Genomic DNA, 19,047 nt, shown 5'->3' on the forward strand with positions numbered 1-19,047 from the left:
CTGCACCTCACCCTGCAGCCTGCCCCCTCCGTATTCCTGCACCTCACCCTGCAGCCTGCCCCCCCTATTTCTGCACCTGACCCTGCAGCCTGCCCCCCCTATTCCTGCATCTCACCCTGCAGCCTGCCCCCCCCCATTCCTGCACCTCACCCTGCAGCCTGCCCCCCCTATTCCTGCACCTCACCCTGCAGCCTGGGCCCTCCCCCTCTATTCCTGCACCTCACCCTGCAGCCTGCCCCCCCCTATTCCTGCACCTTACCCTGCCAGCCTGCCCTCCCCCTATTCCTGCACCTCACCCTGCAGGCCTGCCCCCCCCCCCCCCTATTCCTGCACCTCCTGCGGCCTGGGCCCCCCCGCCCCCCCCTATTCCTGCGTCACTGGCACTCTACCCTGCTAACAGCTGCGGGAGGAGCTGGGACATCAGCTGCTTCTGGTCGTGGGGAGAGCGGCGGGCTCAGGAGTTCCCTGCTGCTCCGCTCAGCGAAGCGCCCGTCTTCCTCAGGGGTCCGTCCCTCGGGACCCCGGGGCCCGTCCTGGGTCTGCAGAGGCAAGCTGTGGCTGAGGACGGCTACCAGCAGGCTGACGCAAACCTTCCGCGGCATGTCTGCAATGTAGAGCAGCGCTGGGTATCACCCCCCACACCGTCCGACCTGTGACCGCAGCATAAAGGCGGTCGGAGTGTGGCTACACACTTCTAATGCGTGTCATTTAGGACACTTTACCGTCAACCACTTCAGTCCCAGGTGGAGGTAAGTTGATGGATGGCAGTAAGTATGTAGATGGACAGATGGAGGTAAGTAGGTAGACAGACAGGTGAGGTAGGCAGACACAGATGAAGGTGAAGTAGGTAGACAGACAGGTAAGTAGGCAGACACAGATGGAGGTAAGTAGATGGATATCAGTAAGTGGGTAGATGGACAGATGGAGGTAAGTAGGGTAGACAGATGGAGGTAAGTAGGTAGACAGATGGAGGTAAGTACGTAGACAGATGGATGGAGGTAAGTAGGTAGATAGACGGAGGTAAGTCGGTAGACAGACAGATGCAGGTAAGTAGGTAGACAGGCAGGTGGAGATAAGTAGATAGTTGGCAGTAAGTTGGTGGATACCTTCATCTGTCTAAGTAGGTAGATGGACAGATGGACGTAAGTAGGTATACAGGCGGAGGTAGATGGACAGATGGACGTAAGTAGGTATACAGGCGGAGGTAAGTTGATAGACAGGTGGAGGTAAGTGTATGTAGACATACAGAGGTAAGTAGGTATACAGGCGGAGGTAAGTTGATAGACAGACGGAGGTAAGTGTATGTAGACATACAGAGGTAAGTAGGTATAGAGACGGAGGTAAGTTGATAGACAGATGGAGGGTAAATAGATGGATGGCAGTAAGTGGGTACATACCTTCATCTGTCTAAGTAGGTAGATTGACAGATGGAGCTAAGTGTATGTAGACACAGAGGTAAGTAGGTAGAACAGACGGGTGGAGGTAAGTAGGTAGACAGACGGATGGAGGTAAATAGGTAGACAGATGGAGGTAAGTAGGTAGACAGATGGAGGTAAGTAAACAAACAGGCGGATGGAGGTAAGTTGGTAGACAGACAGATGGAGGTAAGTAGACAGACAGGCGGATGGAGGTAAGTTGGTAGACAGACAGATGGAGGTAAGTTGGTAGACAGACGGATGGAGGTAAGTTGGTAGACAAACAGATGGAGGTAAGTAGGTAGACAGACAGAGATAAGTAGATGGATGGCAGTAAGTGGGTAGATACCTTCATCTGTCTAAGTGGTAGATGGCATCTAGGTAAGAAGTAACAGATGGCGGTAAGTAGGTAGATGGAGTTAAGTAGGTAGATGAGGTAAGTAGGTAGATGGAGTTAAGTAGGTAGATGGAGGTAAGTAGACAGACAGATGGAGGTAAGTAGACAGACAGATGGAGATAAGTAGGGGGTAGACGGACACATGGAGGTAAGTAGGTAGACGGACACATGGAGGTAAGTAGGCAGAGTAGACAGACAGATGGAGGAGGTAAGTATGTAGACGGACAGATGGAGGTAAGTAGGTAGACAGACAGATGGAGGTAAGTAGGCTGAGTAGACAGACAGATGGAGGAGGTAAGTATGTAGACGGACAGATGGAGGAGATAAGTATGTAGACGGACAGCTAGAGGTAAGTATGTAGACAGACAGATAGAGGTAAGTAGGTAGACAGACAGATGGAGGTAAGTAGGTAGACGGACAATGGAGGAGGTAAGTATGTAGACGGACAGATGGAGGTAAGTAGGTAGACAGACAGATGGAGGTAAGTAGGCTGAGTAGACAGGCAGATGGAGGAGGTAAGTATGTAGACGGACAGATGGAGGAGGTAAGTATGTAGACGGACAGCTAGAGGTAAGTATGTAGACGGACAGATAGAGGTAAGTAGGTAGATGGACAGGTGGAGGTAAGTATGTAGACGGACAGATGGAGGAGGTAAGTATGTAGACGGACAGATAGGGGTAAGTAGGTAGACGGACAGATAGGGGTAAGTAGGTAGATGGACAGATAGGGGTAAGTATGTAGATGGACAGGTGGAGGTAAGTATGTAGACGGACAGATAGGGGTAAGTATGTAGACGGACAGATGGAGGTAAGTATGTAGACGGACAGATAGGGGTAAGTATGTAGACGGACAGATTGGGGTAAGTATGTAGACGGACAGATAGGGGTAAGTATGTAGACGGACAGATAGGGGTAAGTATGTAGACGGACAGATGGAGGTAAGTATGTAGACGGACAGATGGAGGTAAGTATGTAGACGGACAGATAGAGGTAAGTAGGCAGACAGACAGATAATCCGCCAGAGAGCAGAATAACACAGGTATAGCAGACACCTAACAATCCCATTTGCAGTCCCAAACTCACAGGGAGGTGAGAGTGACAGTGAGTGGTCGCTTAGCTCCTGCACTGGGGTGTCCCTTTTAGGAGATCAGCGTCCCGCCCCCTCGCCCTGTGTCCCCCTCACCCTGTGTCCACCCCCCTCGCACAGGTCCCTTACCTGCTGGGGTGCTGTGGCTGTGTCTGGGGTGTGCTGGGATGTGCAGATTCACTGGGGGATGTCTCTGCCTCTGGGTATCAGCAGCGTGTGAGCAGCCTTTATACCGGAGTGACTCCGGAGTGACTCCTCCCTGCCCGCCCCTATGTCACTACCCCTCCTACCCTACAGGCTGGCATTAACTCTTTCCCACAGCCACCCGCAGCACGTGTAGAGACGCCAGCCTTCTAACCTGCGTGCTTACAAAGCGGTAACATTTAGCAATTGATTAAACATACAAGTAATAAGATAACATTACTGACTACAGCGGAAATACTGTGAGGTAAAGATGCACGCCTGGAGTTAGCAATTTACACACATTTTTGTTCTGCTCTCTCTTGCTATATATAGCTATATCTATACATATATATATATATATATATATATATATATATATATATAAAAAATATATATATATATATATACACACACACACGCATGCGCGCGTCTATTGATGTGAGTCACATGTCTAGGTATTACAGAAGGGAAGTTATGAGTGCTTTTATATATACTATAGTGAAGCAAAACGTAAACGTCCCTTGGTATTTTTTTTTACTCTGGTATTATGACATTCAGATTTCAACAGAGTTGTGTTTTTGGACCAAATATGTGAAATCTCATTTCTGCGGCAGTGACCTTTCTGGGAGAAAATTCAGATATATGGTAACGTAATGCATAGGGATTTGTGCTTTCTGTTTCATTCTGTTATTTTAAGAAACTGTCCTGCATTTACTGTGATTGTATGTTCTCGTGATTATCCTTTTTCTGTAATCTAAGCGCTGTATTTTTTATACTGTATATATCAAAACATTTAATAAGTGATGCTTTGGGCTCTGAATGACCTGTTGCACGCTCTGGAGAGAGTATTTCCATTGTCGGACACATTTTGCTACAACAGATTTTTGTGTGTTAAGTGTATAGTTTTTCTATTATAAACAGGGACTTGAGACCCTGGCAGATATTAATTTTACATCTTTTATTTGCATAATTCTTGGGTGGTGACAGCGTATAGATATGATTGACATGGAGTAAGGGATTAATATTAACTCATTGAAGGTACCTTTGCAGAGGATTAAGGAGAGTTGACGAGAGTAACCGTGTATATTAACCCTGGTTGCATATCTAAGTCACGTCCTGTATGCAGGTCATGTGCTCACAGGTGTGCCGTACGTGATAGATGTATAATAGATAGAGGGGAGAGAGATGTATAATAGAGATTTATGTATAATAGATAGAGAGAGATGTATAATAGACAGAGATGTATAATAGATAGAGATGTATAATAGATAGATAGAGATGTATAATAGATAGAGAGAGATGTATAATAGATAGAGAGAGATGTATAATAGATAGAGAGAGATGTATAATAGACTAGCTGAGAGACCCGGCGTTGCCCGGGATGTGAACCGTGAATAAGTATGTGTAAATGTTGTATTGCAAACTGTGAATGTTATGTAATATTAGTGAAAAGTAAATTGTGTAAAAAACAAGTAGTATAAAGCACATGTATATGATGGCAATTTAGCTAACTGTATGTTACTTGTTTTGGTTGTAAGTTGTTAAAAGAGATGTATAATAGATAGAGAGATATGTATAATAGAAATAGATAGAGGGGAGATAGGGTGAAGAGATAGATGTGAGAGGGAGACAGAGAGAGAGAGGAGAGAGACGTATAATAGATAGAGAGATATGTATAATATATAGAGATAGATAGGAGAGAGAGGGCAGATAGATGTATAATAGATAGAGGGGAGATAGGGTGAGGAGATAGATGTGAGAGATAGACAGAGAGAGAGAGGAGAGAGACGTATAATAGATAGAGAGATATGTATAATATATAGAGATAGATAGGAGAGAGAGGGCAGATAGATGTATAATAGATAGAGGGGAGATAGGGTGAGGAGATAGATGTGAGAGATAGACAGAGAGAGAGAGGAGAGAGACGTATAATAGATAGAGAGATATGTATAATAGATAGAGATAGATAGGAGAGAGAGGGCAGATAGATGTATAATAGATAGAGGGGAGATAGGGTGAGGAGATAGATGTGAGAGAGAGAGAGAGAGGAGAGAGACGTATAATAGATAGAGAGATATGTATAATAGATAGAGATAGATAGGAGAGAGAGGGCAGATAGATGTATAATAGATAGAGGGGAGATAGGGTGAGGAGATAGATGTGAGAGAGAGAGAGAGAGGAGAGAGACGTATAATAGATAGAGAGATATGTATAATAGATAGAGATAGATAGGAGAGAGAGGGCAGATAGATGTATAATAGATAGAGGGGAGATAGGGTGAGGAGATAGATGTGAGAGAGAGACAGAGAGAGAGAGGAGAGAGACGTATAATAGATAGAGAGATATGTATAATAGATAGAGATAGATAGGAGAGAGAGGGCAGATAGATGTATAATTGAGATAGATTTGCCTCTGATACAAGCTGCGACCGTCTTTGTCACCAGGAAACCCTTCATCCAACCCCCGAGTCCTGAGCCCAGGTGGAAACAGATTGCAATTTGAAAAGGTCTCTCGGGGGAATTAAAAAGGGATCAGTTTCAGCCAGGACTTTTCCCATACAAAGGCAGCACTTACATAGCTACCTGCCATGAAGCCGGGGCAGGGGGTCAGACTTTTCTTTCGTAACATGCACCTACGCTCCCGTTCCTGTCCCTGTCCCCCAGCAGTTTCATAGCGGGGGTAACATAAAAAAAACTGGGCTTTTTAAATATGGCGGCTTCCTACTCCTAACCTGTCCCCTACATAAGCCTTAACACATAGGGCGGCCGGGTGTCCAGTGTTGAACCGGACTGTCCTGTGTTTGGACGCTCTGTCCAGTACAAAATGAGAGGTAATACTGGACGTGTATACGGTATTACCTCTCTGGACATGGTGACCTGTCCGGCTTGGGGGGGGCGCGGGATTTCCCCCCCCCCCCCCCCCCGAGCAGGGAGAGAGCTGGGCTGCTGCTAGGGGGCTGGGTAGCGTCCTCCATCCTGATTGGCTGCTGCTTAGTAATGCAGCCAATCAGGAGGAGGTGTCAGATGCCTGAGGGTGGGAGCAAGGAGATGAGGAAACAGCATGGAGCGGAGAGGGGTGTGTGTGCGTCTAGAGTGCGTCGCTCCTTTCCCCATTGTGTCCAGTATTTTTGGAGAAGTCGCCCGTGACCCTAAGCGCTCGTACTCAGATAATCTCCTCGCGACCTCCGCCCCGTCTCTGTTTGTCTTAACACATGCACTCTCTTATCATACAATGAGGGAGTGGGGTGGGGGAGTGCATGTGCGTGGAGGGGGGGGGGAGTGCATGTCTGTGTGGGGCAATTGTGTGTATGTGGGGGAGTGTGGAGGTGTGGAAGTGTGTGTGTTGGGGCGTTGAAAGTGTGTGTGTATTGTTGCTGGGCTGAATTGGGGGGGGAGTGTGTGTGTGTGTGTGTATGTGTGTATGTGTGAGCATGTGGGGGAGTGCGGATGTATGTGTGTGCGGGGGGCTTGAAGTGTGTGTGTTTCTGTGTGGGTGGGGGGGCAGTGAAAGTGTGTGTTGGGAGGGTGGAAGTATGTGTATTTGGAAGTGTGTATGTGTGTGCGTGGGGAGGGGGTGGAAGTGTGTGTGTTGGAAGTGGGGGAGTGTGGATGTATGTGTGTTCAGTGGGGTGGAAGTGTGTGTGTGTGTGGGGGGGGGGAGGCAGTGAAAATGGGTGTGTTGGGAGGGTGGAAGTGTGTGTGTGTATTTGGAAGTGTGTATGTCTGTGTGTGGGGGGGGTGGAAGTGTGTGTGTGCGCAGGGGGGTGAGGTGTGAGGGGGTGGAAGTGTGTGTGTGCAGGGGGGTGAGGTGTGAGGGGGTGGAAGTGTGTGTGCGCAGGGGGTGTGTGTGTGTGAGGGGTGGAAGTGTGTGTGCGCAGGGGGTATGTGTAAGTGTGTGTGTGTGTGCAGGGGGTGTGTGAGGGGGTGGAAGTGTGTGTGCGCAGGGTGTGTGTGTGTGTGTGAGGGGGTGGAAGTGTGTGTGTGAGGGGGGGGTGTGAGGGGGTGGAAGTGTGTGTGCGCAGGGGGGTGAGGTGTGAGGGGGTGGAAGTGTGTGTGGGCAGGGGGTATGTGTGTGAGGGGGTGGAAGTGTGTGTGAGGGGGTGGAAGTGTGTGTGCGCAGGGGGGGGAGGTGTGAGGTGGTGGAAGTGTGTGTGCGCAGGGGGTGTGTGTGTGAGGGGGTGGAAGTGTGTGTGCGCAGGGGGAATGTGTAAGTGTGTGTGTGTGTGTGCAGGGGAGGGTGTGAGGGGGTGGAAGTGTGTGTGTGCAGGGGGGGGTGTGAGGGGGTGGAAGTATGTGTGCGCAGGGGGGTGAGGTGTGAGGGGGTGGAAGTGTGTGTGGGCAGGGGGTATGTGTGTGAGGGGGTGGAAGTGTGTGTGCGCAGGGGGGGGAGGTGTGAGGGGGTGGAAGTGTGTGCACGCAGGGGGTGTGTGTGAGGGGGTGGAAGTGTGTGTGCGCAGGGGGAATGTGTAAGTGTGTGTGTGTGTGCAGGGGGGGGTGTGAGGGGGCGGAAGTGTGTGTGCGCAGGGGGGTGAGGTGTGAGGGGGTGGAAGTGTGTGTGCGCAGGGGTGTGTGTGTGTGTGAGGGGGTGGAAGTGTGTGCGCGCAGGGGGGTGAGGTGTGAGGGGGTGGAAGTGTGTGTGCGCAGGGGGTGTGTGTGTGTGAGGGGGTGGAAGTGTGTGTGCGCAGGGGGTATGTGTAAGTGTGTGTGTGTGCAGGGGGGGTGTGAGGGGGTGGAAGTGTGTGTGTGCAGGGGGTGAGGTGTGAGGGGGTGGAAGTGTGTGTGTGTGCAGGGGGGTGTGAGGGGGTGGAAGTGTGTGTGCGCAGGGGGGTGAGGTGTGAGGGGGTGGAAGTGTGTGTGTGCAGGGGGGTGAGGTGTGAGGGGGTGGAAGTGTGTGTGCGCAGGGGGTGTGTGTGTGTGAGGGGGTGGAAGTGTGTGTGTGCGCAGGGGTATGTGTAAGTGTGTGTGTGGTGGGGGTGGAAGTTTGTGTGTTGGAAATGGGGGATTGAGTGAGAGATGGGGGGGGGGGGGAAGAGTGTGTGAGGGGGAAGAGAGGAAGAGTGTAAGATGAGGAAAGGGGGGAGAGTAACACATGGGAGAGTGTGAGATGGGGTCGGGGGGTGGGGGGGATGAAATAGAGCTAGTGAGAAAGAGAGGGGTCTCCCAAGGGGGGACGTGGAAACTCTAGTACAGGGCCCACGGAAAAGCTGTCGGCGGCCCTGCAAGTCGGTGCCACACAGTGCCACGTGGTATTATAACTCGGCAGCAGGCAGGCAGCCGAGGAGTTAAAAAGCCAGGGTCAATTACACCGGCTGCCCCCCCCCCCATGTTAAATTAGGTCTTGTATGTGGTGGGGGGTTCGGAACGGGGGGGGGGGGGGTGGCGATTCCTGGTCCGCACGGCCGCGTGTGATGCGATGGATAGGAGGAAGCCGGGTAATGAGACTCGGGGGGGGGGGGGACGGGGGGGGGGCTCTTTGTTCTGCGGCATACCAGGATTAATGAAATCCGCGGCGGGGGCCGGCGTCCTGTAAGGGGAGAGGGGATCGATGTCCAGTTTGTTATGTCGCGAGGGGAGCGAGTTTAATGCGTGCGGCGGGGAGAAGGGGGCCCCCCTCCCCCCCCCCCCCCCCGCGGGGGAGAGCTCGGGGACGGTGCTCGGACAGCGCATGAGACGTCCTTGAGGGAGAGGCCCTTCAGTTTTAAGTGGGAGACATTGTGCCTTTTGTACCCCGCTAATGAACACACTGCGCTTGTATGGCGATGACGGGTATCTCCGTACACTGACCGTGAACATGCGGTGCTGTATAATGGTACGGAGTAGCTGTGCACTGGTGATGAACATGCTGCGCTGTATGCTGATGCTGAGCATCTCTATACACTGAAAATGACATGCTGCACTGTATAATGATGCTGAGTACCTCTATAAGGTGATGATGAACACACCGTACTGTATAATGATGCCGAGTATCTATTCGCAGATAAAGAACACACTGCGCTGTATAATTATGCTGAGTATCTCTATACACTGACAATGAACATGTAGCATTGTATAATGATACTGAGTATCTCGATTTCTGTACACTGATAATGAACACGCTGCACTATATAATGTTGCCAAGTATCACTTCCTCCCACACCCCCTGTCCCCGTCATCGTTAAGATGCGGCGTCAACAGCAAGTTGAACACGTGTCACCAAGTAAATCTGGTGCTGTTATTTCCGAGCCTGTTTAGCAGCCACACTTTGTCGCAAAGACACGAGTGTTAGCTGTACAACTGGAGCCTTCATTATGTACATATTTATCATCCTCTCCAGCCCGCGACTCTCCACTGCTGGACGAAGCCCCCCCCAGTGATCCCCCAGGTCCTGCGGTTACAGCCTCTCTTCTCCACGTCGCTCCCACACATTCCCTCATCCCATCCTCCCCAGCCCGTGTCTCCCCACTGCTGGATGAAGCCCCCCCAGTGATCTCCCAGGTCCTGCGGTTACAGCCTCTCTTCTCCGCGTCGCTCCCACACATTCCCTCATCCCACCCGTGTCTCCCCACTGCTGGATGAAGCCTCCCCACTGATCTCCCAGGTCCTGCGGTTACAGCCTCTCTTCTCCACGTGGCTCCCACACATTCCCTCATCCCATCCTCTCCAGCCCTGGTCTCCCCACTGCTGGTTGAAGCCCCCCAGTGATCTCCCAGGTCCTGCGGTTACAGCCTCTCTTCTCCACGTCGCTCCCACACATTCCCTCATCCCATCCTCTCCAGCCCGTGTCTCCCCACTGCTGGATGAAGCCTTCCCAGTGATCTCCCAGGTCCTGCGGTTACAGCCTCTCTTCTCCACGTCGCTCCCACACATTCCCTCACCCCATCCTCTCCAGCCCGTGTCTCCCCACTGCTGGATGAAGCCTCCACAGTGATCTCCCAGGTCCTGCGGTTACAGCCTCTCTTCTCCACGTCGCTCCCACACTCCCAGGACCTGGGGGATCACTGGGGAGGCTTCATCCAGCAGTGGGGAGACACGGGCTGGGGAGGATGGGATGAGGGAATGTGTGGGAGCGACGTGGAGAAGAGAGGCTGTAACCGCAGGACCTGGGAGATCACTGGGGAGGCTTCATCCAGCAGTGGGGAGACACGGGCTGGGGAGGATGGGATGAGGGAATGTGTGGGAGCCACGTGGAGAAGAGAGGCTACAGACACATCTAATCTATCATCTCTGTCTGTCTATCCATATCCATAGACCATTCATCTACCCATGCATCTGTCTGTTTACAATCTCTATGTGCACCTGTCTGTGCCTATACCAGGAGCGGCCAACTCAAGTCGTCAAGGGCCACCAACAGGTCCCTGGATATCCCTGCTTCAGCACAAGTGGCTCTGTCGTTGACTGAACGCCCCTGCGCTGAAGCAGGGATGCCCTTAGCACCTGACCGCTTATACAGCGCAGCAGATTGAAGGTGAGCAGCGTGCGCGTGTGTATAAATGACATCCTATCCGTTGTCGAATCGAGTATTAATGTTAATATTTGTCCGGCCGGACAGCCGGCGTGGCGTTTGATTGATAACCCCCCCCCCCATAAATAACGTAGGTTCGGGCGGCCGCTCAGCCCGGAGACACAGGAAACCCGCGGGACGCTCGGCCATTGAAGTCCCATTTGTCTTGCGCCCGCGGCAGCACAAACACATTGTCTCGCAGTTATAGGGGACTAATGAGGCGGAAGGGTTTCGCAGGAAAGACGCTGCTGCCGTCAGATACCCCCCCCCCGGGGGTGTTTATTAGGGGGATATTATTTCATGATTAGAGCTGAGTCAGGGACATTAAGCGCAGAAGATAAGAACAGGTCATCGGGTTTGTCCTGTGAAAGTCAAAAGGAGAGGGAGGGGGGTGACTGTGTATTAACCTTTTTTACTGCCAAAAATGCACGGTTATAGGGAGGGATTATATAGGGTAATAGGAGAAGTTATAGGGAGGGGGTATATGGGGTAATAGGAGGAGTTATAGGGAGGGGTTATATGGGGTAATAGGAGGAGTTATAGGGAGGGGTTATATGGGGTAATAGGAGTTATAGGGAGGGGGTATATGGGGTAATAGGAGGAGTTATAGGGAGGGGTATATGGGGTAATAGGAGGAGTTGTAGGGAGCAGTTATATGGGGTAATAGGAGGAGTTGTAGGGAGGGGGTATATGGGGTAATAGGAGGAGTTGTAGGGAGCGGTTATATGGGGTAATAGGAGAAGTTGTAGGGAGGGGGTATATGGGGTAATAGGAGGAGTTGTAGGGAGCGGTTATATGGGGTAATAGGAGGAGTTATAGAGGGGTTATATGGGGTAATACGAGGAGTTATAGGGAGGGGTTATATGGAGTAATAGGAGGAGTTCGAGGGAGGGGTTATATGGGGTAATAGGAGGAGTTATAGGGAGCAGTTATATGGGGTAATAGGAGGAGTTATAGGGAGCGGTTATATGGGGTAATAGGAGGAGTTATAGGTAGCAGTTATATGGGGTAATAGGAGTTATATGGGCTAATAGGAGGGGTTATAGGGGGTATATGGGGTAATAGGAGGAGTTATAGGGGGTATATGGGGTAATAGGAGGAGTTATAGGGATGTGACCCTTTGGTAAGACAACAGCAGGGAGAGATACAAGACTGTGGGTGGTGCTGGGAATGAGCCAATGACAGAGCAGCAGCAGATGGGCTACAAGTCCCAGAAGCCCCTGCTGCTGAGAAAGGGACACATGACATGCCCCGACCAATGGCTGAGGGAGAGGAAGCGTGAAAGGTCACGACGTAGATAGGAAAGGTATACAGGGATATACCAAATAAGTATACACGGGAAGGGCGCTGGTAGGTTGAACTTGATGGACGTACGTCTTTTTTCAACCTCATCTACTATGTAACTATGTAACTATGTAACTATGTAACTATGTAACTATGTAACTATGTAGATAGAAAACCCGGCAGAATTATCCAAGACACCAAAGTCTGAGAGTCCTAAGGTCCAATCTGGAAGAGGCAGCAGACGCAGAGAGCCGCCGCGCCCAGCTCTGGACCCGCCTCCCCCTCAGCAGCGGCGCCCCCTCTCTGGGTCAAGAATCCTTAATAACCCGTTTCTTTGCGGATAGGAGTGAACACGGCGTGATAGTGAGGGGGGGAACACGGTGTGATAGTGAGGGGGGGAACACGGTGTGATAGTGAGGGGGGAACACGGCGTGATAGTGAGGGGGGGAGCACGGTGTGATAGTGAGGGGGGGAACACGGTGTGATAGTGAGGGGGCGAACACGGCGTGATAGTGAGGGGGGGGAGCACGGCGTGATAGTGAGGGGGGGAACACGGCGTGATAGTGAGGGGGGGAGCACGGTGTGATAGTGAGGGGGGGAACACGGTGTGATAGTGAGGGGGCGAACACGGCGTGATAGTGAGGGGGGAACACGGCGTGATAGTGAGGGGGGGAACACGGCGTGATAGTGAGGGGGGAACACGGCGTGATAGTGAGGGGGGGAACACGGCGTGATAGTGAGGGGGGGAGCACGGTGTGATAGTGAGGGGGGGAACACGGCGCGATAGTGAGGGGGGAACACAGTGTGATAGTGAGGGGGGGAACACGGCGTGATAGTGAGGGGGGGAACACGGCGTGATAGTGAGGGGGGGAACACGGCGTGATAGTGAGGGGAGGAACACGGCGTGATAGTGAGGGGGGGAACGCGGTGTGATAGTGAGGGGGGGAACGCGGTGTGATAGTGAGGGGGGGAACACGGCGTGATAGTGAGGGGGGGGACGTGGTGTGATAGTGAGGGGGGGGAACACGGTGTGATAGTGAGGGGAGGAACACGGTGTGATAGTGAGGGAGGGGGGAACACGGCGTGATAGTGAGGGGGGGAACACGGCGTGATAGTGAGGGGGGGAACACGGCGTGATAGTGAGGGGGGGAACACGGCGTGATAGTGAGGGGGGGAACACGGCGTGATAGTGAGGGGGGGAACACGGCGTGATAGTGAGGGGGGGAACACGGCGTGATAGTGAGGGGGGGAACACGGCGTGATAGTGAGGGGGGAACACGGCGTGATAGTGAGGGGGGAACACGGTGTGATAGTGAGGGGGGAACACGGTGTGATAGTGAGGGGGGAACACGGCGTGATAGTGAGGGGGGGAACACGGCGTGATAGTGAGGGGGGGAACACGGCGTGATAGTGAGGGGGGAACACGGTGTGATAGTGAGGGGGGAACACGGCGTGAAAGTGAGGGGGGAACACGGTGTGATAGTGAGGGGGGGAACGCGGTGTGATAGTGAGGGGGGGAACACGGCGCGATAGTGAGGGGGGGAACGCGGCGCGGTAGTGAGGGGGAACACAGCGTGATAGTGAGGGGGGGAACACGGTGAGATAGTGAGGGGGGGAACGCGGCGTGATAGTGAGGGGGGAACACGGCATGATAGTGAGGGGGGGAACACGGTGTGATAGTGAGGGGGGAGCACGGTGTGATAGTGAGGGGGGAACACGGCGTGATAGTGAGGGGGGGAGCACGGCGTGATAGTGAGGGGGGGAACACGGCGTGATAGTGAGGGGGGGAGCACGGTGTGATAGTGAGGGGGGGAACACGGCGTGATAGTGAGGGGGGGAGCACGGTGTGATAGTGAGGGGGGGAGCACGGCGTGATAGTGAGGGGGGGAACACGGCGTGATAGTGAGGGGGGGAACACGGCGTGATAGTGAGGGGGGAACGCGGCGTGATAGTGAGGGGGGGAACACGGCGTGATAGTGAGGGGGGAACACGGCGTGATAGTGAGGGGGGGAACACGGCGTGATAGTGAGGGGGGGAACACGGCGTGATAGTGAGGGGGGGAACACGGTGTGACAGTGAGGGGGGAGCACGGTGTGATAGTGAGGGGGGAACACGGCGTGATAGTGAGGGGGGGAGCACGGCGTGATAGTGAGGGGGGGAACACGGCGTGATAGTGAGGGGGGGAGCACGGTGTGATAGTGAGGGGGGGAACACGGCGTGATAGTGAGGGGGGGAGCACGGTGTGATAGTGAGGGGGGGAGCACGGTGTGATAGTGAGGGGGGGAACACGGCGTGATAGTGAGGGGGGGAACACGGCGTGATAGTGAGGGGGGAACACGGCGTGATAGTGAGGGGGGGAACGCGGCGTGATAGTGAGGGGGGGAACGCGGCGTGATAGTGAGGGGGGGAACACGGCGTGATAGTGAGGGGGGGAATACGGCGTGATAGTGAGGGGGAACACGGCGTGATAGTGGGGGGGGGGGACACGGTGTGATAGTGAGGGGGGAACGCGGTGTGATAGTGAGGGGAGGAACACGGCGTGATAGTGAGGGGGGGAACACGGCGTGATAGTGAGGGGGGAACACGGCGTGATAGTGAGGGGGGAACACGGCGTGATAGTGAGGGGGGGAACATGGCGTGATAGTGAGGGGGGGAACACGGTGTGATAGTGAGGGGGGGGAACACGGCGTGATAGTGAGGGGGGGTACGCGGCGTGATAGTGAGGGGGGAACGCGGTGTGATAGTGAGGGGGTACGCGGCGCGATAGTGAGGGGGGGGAACACGGTGTGATAGTGAGGGGGGAACACGGCGTGATAGTGAGGGGGGGAACACGGCGTGATAGTGAGGGGGGGAACACGGTGTGATAGTGAGGGGGGAACACGGTGTGATAGTGAGGGGGGAACGCGGCGTGATAGTGAGGGGGGGAGCACGGCGCGATAGTGAGGGGGGAACGCGGCGTGATAGAGGGGGGGAACGCGGCGTGATAGTGAGGGGGAGCACGGCGCGATAGTGAGGGGAGGAACGCGGCGTGATAGTGAGGGGGGGAACGCGGCGTGATAGTGAGGGGGGGAACACGGTGTGATAGTGAGAGGGGGAACACGGCGTGAAAGTGAGGGGGGAACACGGTGTGATAGTGAGGGGGGGAACGCGGCGTGATAGTGAGGGGGGGAACACGGCGTGATAGTGAGGGGGGGAACGCGGTGTGATAGTGAGGGGGGGAACACGGTGTGATAGTGAGGGGGGGAACGCGGCGTGATAGTGAGGGGGGGAACGCGGTGTGATAGTGAGGGGGGGGAACGCGGTGTGATAGTGAGGGGGGGAACACGGTGTGATAGTGAGGGGGGGAACACGGTGTGATAGTGAGGGGGGGAACACGGCGTGATAGTGAGGGGGAGAACACGGCGTGATAGTGAGGGGGGAACACGGTGTGATAGTGAGGGGGGGGGAACACGGCGTGATAGTGAGGGGGGAACACGGCGTGATAGTGAGGGGGGGAACACAGTGTGATAGTGAGGGGGGAACACGGTGTGATAGTGAGGGGGAGGAACACGGCGTGATAGTGAGGGGGGGAACGCGGTGTGATAGTGGGGGGGAGGAACACGGTGTGATAGTGGGGGGGAGGAACACGGTGTGATAGTGAGGGGGGAACGCGGCGTGATAGTGAGGGGGGAACACGGTGTGATAGTGAGGGGGGAACACGGTGTGATAGTGAGGGGGGGAACACGGCGTGATAGTGGGGGGGAGGAGAACACGGTGTGATAGTGAGGGGGGGAACACGGTGTGATAGTGAGGGGGGGAACACGGCGTGATAGTGAGGGGGGGAACACGGCGTGATAGTGAGGGGTATAACACGGTGTGATAGTGAGGGGGGGGGAACACGGCGTGATAGTGAGGGGGGAACACGGCGTGATAGTGAGGGGGGGAACACGGTGTGATAGTGAGGGGGGAACACGGTGTGATAGTGAGGGGAGGAACACGGCGTGATAGTGAGGGGGGGAACGCGGTGTGATAGTGGGGGGGAGGAACACGGTGTGATAGTGGGGGGGAGGAACACGGTGTGATAGTGAGGGGGGAACACGGTGTGATAGTGAGGGGGGGGAACGCGGCGTGATAGTGAGGGGGGAACACGGTGTGATAGTGAGGGGGGAACACGGTGTGATAGTGAGGGGGGGAACACGGCGTGATAGTGGGGGGGAGGAACACGGTGTGATAGTGAGGGGGGAACACGGCGTGATAGTGAGGGGGGGAACGCGGCGTGATAGTGAGGGGGGGGGGGGGAACACGGTGTGATAGTGAGGGGGGAACACGGTGTGATAGTGAGGGGGGAACGCGGCGTGACAGTGAGGGGGGGGAACACGGTGTGATAGTGAGGTGGGGAACACGGCGTGATAGTGAGGGAGGGAACACGGCGCGATAGTGAGGGGGGGAACACGGTGTGATAGTGAGGGGGGAACACGGCGTGATAGTGAGGGGGGGAACACGGTGTGATAGTGAGGGGGGGAACACGGTGTGATAGTGAGGGGGGGAACACGGCGTGATAGTGAGGGGTATAACACGGTGTGATAGTGAGGGGGGGGGAACACGGCGTGATAGTGAGGGGGGAACACGGCGTGATAGTGAGGGGGGGAACACGGTGTGATAGTGAGGGGGGGAACACGGTGTGATAGTGAGGGGGAGGAACACGGCGTGATAGTGAGGGGGGGGAACGCGGTGTGATAGTGGGGGGGAGGAACACGGTGTGATAGTGGGGGGAGGAACACGGTGTGATAGTGAGGGGGGGAACACGGTGTGATAGTGAGGGGGGGAACGCGGCGTGATAGTGAGGGGGGAACACGGTGTGATAGTGAGGGGGGAACACGGTGTGATAGTGAGGGGGGGAACACGGCGTGATAGTGGGGGGGAGGAACACGGTGTGATAGTGAGGGGGGGAACACGGCGTGATAGTGAGGGGGGGGAACGCGGCGTGATAGTGAGGGGGGGGGGAACACGGTGTGATAGTGAGGGGGGAACACGGTGTGATAGTGAGGGGGGAACGCGGCGTGATAGTGAGGGGGGGGAACACGGTGTGATAGTGAGGTGGGGAACACGGCGTGATAGTGAGGGAGGGAACACGGCGCGATAGTGAGGGGGGGAACACGGTGTGATAGTGAGGGGGGGAACACGGCGTGATAGTGAGGGGGGGAACGCGGTGTGATAGTGAGGGGGAACACGGCGTGATAGTGAGGGGGGGAACGCGGTGTGATAGTGAGGGGGGAACGCGGTGTGATAGTGAGGGGGGGAACACGGCGTGATAGTGAGGGGGGGAACACGGCGTGATAGTGAGGGGGGGAACGCGGTGTGATAGTGAGGGGGGGGAACACGGCGTGATAGTGAGGGGGGGAACACGGCGTGATAGTGAGGGGGGGAACGCGGTGTGATAGTGAGGGGGGGAACGCGGCGTGATAGTGAGGGGGGAACACGGTGTGATAGTGAGGGGGGGGACGCGGTGTGATAGTGAGGGGGGGACGCGGTGTGATAGTGAGGGGGAACACGGCGTGATAGTGAGGGGGGGAACACGGCGTGATAGTGAGGGGAGAACACGGTGTGATAGTGAGGGGGGGAACACGGCGTGATAGTGAGGGGGGGAACACGGTGTGATAGTGAGGGGAGGAACACGGTGTGATAGTGAGGGGGGAACACGGTGTGATAGTGAGGGGGGGAACACGGTGTGATAGTGAGGGGAGGAACACGGTGTGATAGTGAGGGGAGGAACACGGTGTGATAGTGAGGGGGAACGCGGTGTGATAGTGAGGGGGGAACACGGTGTGATAGTGAGGGGGGGAGCACGGCGTGATAGTGAGGGGGGGAACGCGGTGTGATAGTGAGGGGGGAACACGGCGTGATAGTGAGGGGGGGAACACGGCGTGATAGTGATGGGGGGAACACGGTGTGATAGTGAGGGGGGGAACACGGTGTGATAGTGAGGGGGGGGAACACGGTGTGATAGTGAGGGGGGAACACGGCGTGATAGTGAGGGGAGGAACACGGCGTGATAGTGAGGGGGGGAACACGGCGTGATAGTGAGGGGGGGAACGCGGCGTGATAGTGAGGGGGGGAACGCGGTGTGATAGTGAGGGGGGGAACGCGGTGTGATAGTGAGGGGGGGAACACGTGTGATAGTGAGGGGGGGAACGCGGTGTGATAGTGAGGGGGGGAACGCGCGTGATAGTGAGGGGGGGAACACGGCGTGATAGTGAGGGGGGGAACACGGCGTGATAGTGAGGGGGGAACGCGGCGTGATAGTGAGGGGGGAACACGGTGTGATAGTGAGGGGGGAACACGGTGTGATAGTGAGGGGGGAACGCGGTGTGATAGGGGGGGAACGCGGTGTGATAGTGAGGGGGGGAACACGGCGTGATAGTGAGGGGGGGAACACGGCGTGATAGTGAGGGGGGGAACACGGCGTGATAGTGAGGGGGGAACACGGCGTGATAGTGAGGGGGGGAACACGGCGGGATAGTGAGGGGGGGAACACGGCGTGATAGTGAGGGGGGAACACGGCGTGATAGTGAGGGGGGGAACACGGTGTGATAGTGAGGGGGGAACACGGCGTGATAGTGAGGGGGAACACGGCGTGATAGTGAGGGGGGGAGCACGGTGTGATAGTGAGGGGGGGAACGCGGTGTGATAGTGAGGGGGGAACGCGGTGTGATAGTGAGGGGGGGAACACGGTGTGATAGTGAGGGGGGGAACGCGGTGTGATAGTGAGGGGGGGGAACGCGGGTGTGATAGTGAGGGGGGGAACACGGTGTGATAGTGAGGGGGGGAACACGGTGTGATAGTGAGGGGGGGAACACGGTGTGATAGTGAGGGGGGGAACACGGCGTGATAGTGAGGGGGGGAACACGGCGTGATAGTGAGGGGGGGAACACGGCGTGATAGTGAGGGGGGAACACGGCGTGATAGTGAGGGGGGGAACACGGCGTGATAGTGAGGGGGGGAACACGGCGTGATAGTGAGGGGGGAACACGGCGTGATAGTGAGGGGGGAACACGGCGTGATAGTGAGGGGGGGGAAACACGGCGTGATAGTGAGGGGGGAACGCGGTGTGATAGTGAGGGGGGGGGAACACGGTGTGATAGGGGGGGAACACGGCGTGATAGTGAGGGGGGGAACGCGGTGTGATAGTGAGGGGGGAACACGGTGTGATAGTGAGGGGGGATC

The sequence above is a fragment of the Ascaphus truei genome, chromosome 23 (genome assembly GCF_040206685.1).
Source record: "Ascaphus truei isolate aAscTru1 chromosome 23, aAscTru1.hap1, whole genome shotgun sequence".
NCBI classification, from domain to species: Eukaryota; Metazoa; Chordata; class Amphibia; order Anura; family Ascaphidae; genus Ascaphus; species Ascaphus truei.